Source organism: Periplaneta americana, chromosome 8, assembly GCF_040183065.1.
Source record: "Periplaneta americana isolate PAMFEO1 chromosome 8, P.americana_PAMFEO1_priV1, whole genome shotgun sequence".
Lineage (NCBI taxonomy): Eukaryota > Metazoa > Arthropoda > Insecta > Blattodea > Blattidae > Periplaneta > Periplaneta americana.
In genome coordinates this window covers 96788425-96796491 of record NC_091124.1, presented here as the reverse complement: position 1 = coordinate 96796491, position 8067 = coordinate 96788425, and positions in this window count along the sequence as shown.

The window sequence follows — 8067 nt, the reverse complement described above, 5'->3', positions numbered from 1 at the left end:
TGGAATCTTGCACGAACAAGATCTTTCCGAGGCGTCGCTTCTCCGTTGTGGGTTTTCCAAAAGACGAATGGACCCAATGTAAATATTTTCATAATTCTTTAATACACAATTCATAATTCATTGAGATCCAAAGGTCAAAATTAATCTTAAATACAATTATACTTTTCAGTCAGTGATAGAAGTCCATTATTCAGGAAGCCCATTATTTACTTCAAGATATTTTATGCTTCTGCCTCGGTACAAAAATCAAAGTCACAGGTGAAGTGAGTAAATACAACTACATATATCTTGTGGCTGTGATTAGCAGGCTTCGGCCTAGGGACACAGAGTAACCAGTATGAAGTTTAGAGTACACGGAGTATAGATGACGTCTTGACCCGTGTGCAGTCACCCGACTGCAACAGCACAGGTGGGTCCGTAATGTCCATTACCGTTGTGTGTAGGCCTATTGCTGCTTGGCTGCGCTATGTGTAACAGGCTTCGGCGTAGGGACACCTGATTGAAGGTTACAACTCACGTTAATACTTTAATGGTAGAAATTTATTGTCTACAATAGGAATGTACTGTATATACTGCATCTGTACAGAGTGAAATATATTTTGTGCCGTACTGTGACGGACTTGGACTCTCACTTTGAGAGAGGAACATAGGTTAAGAGTGTTTGAGAATAAGGTGCTTAGGAAAATATTTGGGGCTAAGAGGGATGAAGTTACAAGAGGATGGAGAAAGTTACACAACGCAGAACTGCACGAATTGTATTCTTCACCTGACATAATTAGTAATATTAAATCCAGACGTTTGAGATGGGCAGGGCATGTAGCACGTATGGGCGAATCCAAAAATGCATTTAGAGTGCTAGTTAGGAGGCCGGAGGGAAAAATACCTTTGGGGAGGCCGAGACGTCGATGGGAAGATAATGTTAAAATGGATTTGAGGGAGGTGTGATATGTTGATAGAGACTGGATTAATCTTGCTCAGGATAGGGACCAATGGCGGGTTTATGTGAGAGCGGGAATGAACCTCCGGATTCCTTAAAAGCCAGTAAGTAAGTATTGTGATGGACTGTTTACATGTTGAGACAAGAAGTAACGGCACTCTTCATCTCCCACTCCATTCGACCAACAGAACACTATCGTCCTTGCGTTCTGAACTCAATGCGTTTCTGTGCCCAGGACCGAAGCCTGGTGATTAGACTCAAACTCATGAAGAAATATATCCCATTACAAACACACACAGACATACATTTTTATATGTATGTAGATACTAGGCATTTTTTTAAATATGTGGGGAGATTAACACAGCAAACAGTGCTAATATTTTCCACAAACTTTGGAAAACTAACTATATACCAGCGCAGTGGGAAATGCTTTAACTATATCTATTCTGAAGCAAGTGGAAAATGCTCACAATACAAGTAATTACGGATATTTTCCCTAGCAAGTATTGTGGCCAAAACCATATAATGGATGGTGAACTCCAGCTTCAACTGGAAGCTAGAAATAAACAACATCCTACCAAATTAACGGGCAGGCTTCAGGAAATACAGAATCGATTACACAGTACGCAACTCGGCTGACAATTAGCTTCATCAAACATACCCTCGATAAATGGAAGACATTAACAACCGTTTTGGTAGACTTTAAATCAGCTTATGACTTCGTTTGGAGAGAGAACCTTGTTTTAAAACTGGCAAAGTTTAAAATAAGATCTAAAATGTTAAACTGGATACATGCACTCATCAGTCAATAATCAATAAAATTTAAGTATGGCAACTCGTCAATAATATACATAAAAAACAAATCCAATAGAAATAAAGCTATTAGCAATATAATCAATATGAGATAAGCAAATTAAAAAAATAATAACTTCATGTATTTGCTGATGGTTCCTATACATTTGACGGAATGAATGTCGGGGTACGCAGGAGTCTGCAGTGAACTTTTCTCTTATTACGCAGCAGTTGGCCAATACAGATCTGCCTTCGACGGAGAAAGTGAAGCAATGAAAATAGCTACGAAACAACAAAATCGTTTTCATTACAAATCAGGCAATGCGGTTCCTTTCATTGATTTCAAATCTGACATCCAAGCAATAATAAACTCACACCAACCTACATAAATGGAAACTAAGAATGCCGGATATTATGCGAAGGGTTGAAACAAAAAAAATCCAAACTCATCAACCTTCGGTAGATTTCTGGACACCGCGGAGATCACTGATGCTCTAGCTAAGTAGCCTACATAAATTTCAAACGTCATACGAATATGCAAGATACTAATATCATTCTAAAATTCACAAATCTTCAAAATCGTCCACACTTTGGAGTAACGGTTAGCACGTCTGGCCCTGGTTCGATTCCCGGTTGGGGAAAGTTACCTGGTTGAGATATTTCCGGGGTTATCCCTCAACCAATAGACTGTGAGTAAATGCTCAGTAACTATCGGTGCTGGACCCCAGACTCATTTCACCGGCATTATCACCTTCATCTCATTCAGACGCTAAATAATCTAAGACGTTGATAAAACGTCGTAAAATAACCTACTAAAATAAAAAATTAAAAAATCTTCAAAATCAGTGTTGAAAACCTACTTTTAATAAAGCCATTAGACACAGAGTGGCGGAAAACCACTAAGAGAGTTGCAGATTCTCCGAGAGTTATAGCTGTGGCAAAGTTTCGTGTACTTAGAAGAGAACTATCCCAGGTCGTGTAGCTTGAATTTTATGAAAATGCATATTTACGCTAATTTCTTTTCCTTAAGAAACGTGGTGATAGTCGTTCGTTTGGCTTTTTCTTCGTTTACGAAATACATTGACTTGAAAATCGATGCTACTTATGCCGCTTCTTGCGAGTATTTGGATCCTCATAGTTCCGCGATACCTTATCACAGCCCCCGCATTAATGCTCAAGTCTATTTTCCTTTTCTCTTAACTCACATTAATAGGGTGCTCTTACTGTAATACAAAAGCAATTTGAATTCAAAATATAATTAACTTTGTGACTCAAATTAAATACGATAGTATGGATTCGAAATAAAGTGGTCGGAACAAAGAGCCATTGAAGAGTACAAACATCTTATATACTGTAGGCTGGTTTTTCACTCTTCTGTAAAACACACACTGTTTCCAACATGCAACATTGTTGCAAGAACATTATCATACTTTCTCACATGTTTCTCGGTCACATATCCAAACCTGTGCCACGCGTATATTTAGTATATATTTATTTAACCTGGTAGAGATGAGGTCATCAGGCCTTCTCTTCCCCTCTACCAGAGGATTACAGCTACAATATTAAGAATACAATTAAAATTAATATTAAATTCACAATTACAATACAAATCAAATTGCTAAAAGATTACCTCATTAATAAAGGCTACACAATTGTTTTACAGCAGTTTAGAACAAAGAAAGATTTTTTTTTACTGAAGAACAAATGAAACCTAGGATAATAAATTTATATAGAGATGAAATTACAGTGCTACAAATATTTCCCAAGTTCCTATTTCACTTGTGACATTTCCCTTGGGCAAACGTATAATGTTCCGGGCGACGTGCATTTGAATATGGTTCCATTGTCCATTTGTAATCGTTCTCTCCTTCCAATATATTCCTTCGAGGTGAAAAATCATTTTCATAACTTTTAACAAATATCAAATCTTTATTGGTAGTTTCATCTTCACTGTCACTTTGTTCATCTTTGACTTGTGAGTGAATCGCTACCTTGCCAGACATTTCACACACTTCGCTTTTCTCACACAGGAACAGTTTGTAGAAGATGCACATATAATAGACATTTTACCAGACCGAATATATTCACTCGCCAACATAAATTGAACTAACGCAAATGCAAAGTGGGGTAGTGGTGGTGGACCTCAACACCGTTATAAACAGTAGTATCAACTGTAAATCATAATAAGAATAATAATAATAATAATAATAATAATAATAATAATAATAATAATAATAATAATGGTGTCCTACAGAGTCATCAGTAATCCTGTGTGGCCTCCAAGGTTGTCAGACTTAACACTCCCAGATATCTTTCTCTGGGGATATATCAAAGATCATGTCTTTGCCACACGCCCCGAGGACATTATTGAACTGAGACAATTCATAATAGAGGCAATGAGAACTATGACACCCGCAATGCTGGATGCGACCTACCGCAGCATGATTAAAAGGGCGAGGAAAAGTTTAGAGGTGAATGGTACCCATGTGGAACCAATGTGAGACTGTTTTATTTCCCTGACAGGAGTCTTAACATATTTTAAAATCTCGCGAGTTTTGTTTTTGTATTCGTTTGTATTTTGTTCGATGGTGCTACTTGATATAAGTATTTTTATTTCAATAATTGATTTCCGAGTTGAGTTGTGCTTCACGTACACGTATTGTCACACCTTTTCCCTTATTATACACCGAGGCTTCCATTAATCATAAAATGTAGACCAGATAACGTGCCTCGCAATGTCAGACGTAAAAAGAGCCAAACAAAATAATCTAACTTGTTAATCTTTCTGGCACAACCCTACCGACTTCCATTCATTCCGCACAGGTAATGTTTGTCTTTGCATTCGCGAAAGGGGAGCCTAAACACTTTCTGCTGACAAATTCATGTTGCCGTACGCAACCGATGATAACAAATACCCTGCGTACGACTTGTCCGCGCAAAAAACAGTTCGAAAAAGGTTATGGCAGCATACAGACCGCAGCATACAGACGCCATCTCTTGCTGCGACGTTCAAGTTATACCGTACACGTTCCCAAGTTCAAATTGAACGACTTGATTAATAGGCAACTTCTCTGACATAGAAGGCGAAACTCGCTTCAAATGGCTGACTCACAACAGTGACGTCATGACACACTTTGAAATGAACACCCAGTATACAGGGATGGCCAGCACTGATTCAATGGATGATGGAAAGAGAACTTATTAGAACTGTATGCATGTTAATCTTTATATTTGTCTGAAAAGTATATGTGCATTATATGAATGTAAGTTTTAATTTTAATGCTCATTTTCACAAGTTGGCTTTTGTATTCAGAAGGAATATTTTCTATACTTTTTTTTTTTTACAGAAAAGTGAAATTATCAGATATGTTTGCTTAGTAGCCTTACAGGTACTGAGACAATGTTTTCGTAAATCTAATATATCGTAAATATGTATTACAGAAGATAGTGCATTACAAATTTTGAAAAAATTCGCATGGTAAATATTTGTAAGGAAATTAATTAAGAAAGCAACTATTGTTACATCATAAACAAAAGATATATGCCGATGTGTTGTAAAAAAAGTCAGCTCTATTGCTTCAGCAGATTTCGAGAAAATAATTTAATATTCTGATGATAGAAAGTTGCGCACCAATGTCACCTTAAAAGCATAATGCGATAAGAGTTTTATTATATAATATTAGTTACAGTTAAAACATATACCTAGGTAACTTTGCTTTGTACTGTATATATTGTTTTGATTAGTTTATTGATTACTTTTATAAGGCTAAAGATACCATCAATATCAATTCCATCTTATCATGCCATACACAATCTCTTTCCTTAGGATATCACTTTCTTTATGAATAATGTGTTTCATTCACTTAGTACAGTATAGTTAAACTACTATGAAATTTATGTGAATATCCCTTCTTAAATCTTTATTATATTATTAACGTTTAAAACACAACTGCAATATTAAGAAATTGTGTAAATACTTTTTTTTTTACAAACAATATAGATAATATCAAACAGAAAGAAGCCATATAAAAATAACTACATAAATTTTCACGTTCCGTTTGAAGTTTGTACACCACTGTCTTCTTAATCCAAGAGACTGGTTTTTCTTATACAGAATTCTTCCTCCTTCCAAACCTAGCGCTTGCTTTGAGATCACTGGCCTACATAAACACTTCATATAGGCCTATATACTCAGCTTCTAGATCCTTACGATTTCTAAAGGCATTATATGCCAGAAAAATATCTTTCTAATTTTATTACGAAACACTTGTGTTTTTTCTTACAGAAAGTAATGAGTCATTCCACGTCAAATCGCACAAAATTATACAAATTTTGACCGTCATATTTCTGATTGCGTTTATATTTTTTTTACCAACTCTATGGGTCTAATAAACCAACAAGTGTATTTTTATTTCCTCCTAAGTCCACATGTTTTTAAAATATTACATGTTAAAATTCGGTAAAAATATCGCACAATGCAACATTTAAAGAGTCATATTTCTGACGATATTGATGTTCAATTTTTTTTTAAAACTGCATTTAAAAGCTTAAAGTACTGTCTTTTATTAAATATTTACTAACTAATTTTTATATAATTATTACAAATATTTATTTATAATTCAATTTTTAAAACATATATGTCAATGTGAAATAGCCCTATTAAAAATCTCAAAAAATGCCTACTACGTGCACTGGACTATTCTTAATAATTCCAGAAAAAATCAGAATGGGATCTCCAATAGTTTAATGAAAATTTAATTACTTATGACAGAATGTGTAGCGGTCGGCGCAGCAGCAGTGGACGGAAGGCGTTAAAGCGCGCTGGGAGGTTTATCGGCGTTGGATGATTGGCTGAACGTTGCAGCATTATACCCAGTACGGATCAAGTCACTCGAGGAAACACTGCTAATTTACTTATTATGATATCTTCAAATAATTGTACATTATGCTTTTTAAATGTTTTTCATTCACACTTGAAATTTTCATTCGCCTACCTTCTTTCTTGAAAGAAAATTGTTTTACTAAATCTTCAGTTTTGACAACAGAATGAAAGAATGTAATTTTAATGTACCAGTTATTGGTTTTATATTATGGTATCTGGCCTGTAAATTTTCAGTGTGGTTTTTGTGCTTATTGAATGGACAAAATATAAATGACACGTTAGAAATGTTTTTTTGTGACCAATCAAACAGTTTCTTTTTGGTGTTGTTATAGGATCTTGTATAGGCTAACTCTCGTGGCAAGTCTTTTAACAGTATCTCCAATGCCATCACCTGGACCTTTACCATGCGACGTTGCAAAGGAGTGTCATTCAGCACTAATTCCATAATCGTCTTCATGTAAGCAATTATTTTTAAAATTATATTTTTTTTTTTTATTGTGAACTTGATCCATTGGAAAAGTAGATGATTTTTTTTCATATCGTTGAATTCTTGCTTTAAGAAATTGATTGCTTCGGATTGAAAAAAGTGAAAGGGATCGGTGTCATGTTTCATGGTTTCTGAGATGACAATACTTTTGTAACGAATTCCTGTATCTCCTTTGAAAAATACTACGAAAGGATCTATTTATTTATTTATTTAAATATACGGAATAAATAATATAACTACAAACAAGAGAAATAGAAATAAAATAATACAATCAATATAAAAAAGGAGATATAGTAGTATTAACAAAATTTGAGACCGAATGAGCAGCGCTCGTGTTCGGTCGCAGTTCAGATATAATATTAATAGGCCTATTGAGACGGTTCCTCGTATAGGATGAGGAGATTTTCATTAGATTAGTATTTCGTGGTAATCTTCTTATATGGATAGTAAGCATGGACGTGTAAGGAAGTTTCAGAATGTGAGGCGGAAGTAACATGTGGACAGGAAGGTTGAAGCGACGCTACGCGGGCAGGAAACTTGTGTCCAGGCGTGGAGTTGACTGATGAGGGAATGTATGGACTTTGCCTGCGGGTGGTCAGTAAGATGACGCCAAGCCAGGTTCCAAAAGAGATGATCTGGTATATGTCAGAGAATTGTCAGGACGCCGGAAGTAAGGGGATGTTCTAGTTAACGAACAATTTTTGAAGAACGCGTCTTAAGTGACGTAAGTGTAATCATGGCCAATCAGGATTCTTAATAGAGACACGTGATATATAGATAGGAGGGCGAAATTGTATGTTTGGTGGTTGAAAGTAGAGGTTAGATTTGGCAGATAGACAGAAGGCATATAGTACGCGTACGGAGAGGTCGCACTCCACATATTCTCGGCAAACCTAACTCGGAAGTATAACAATTTACGGACTTAGAATTTTTTAGTGGGTGTAGTAAGAAGTCGTGTGTTGCATTATT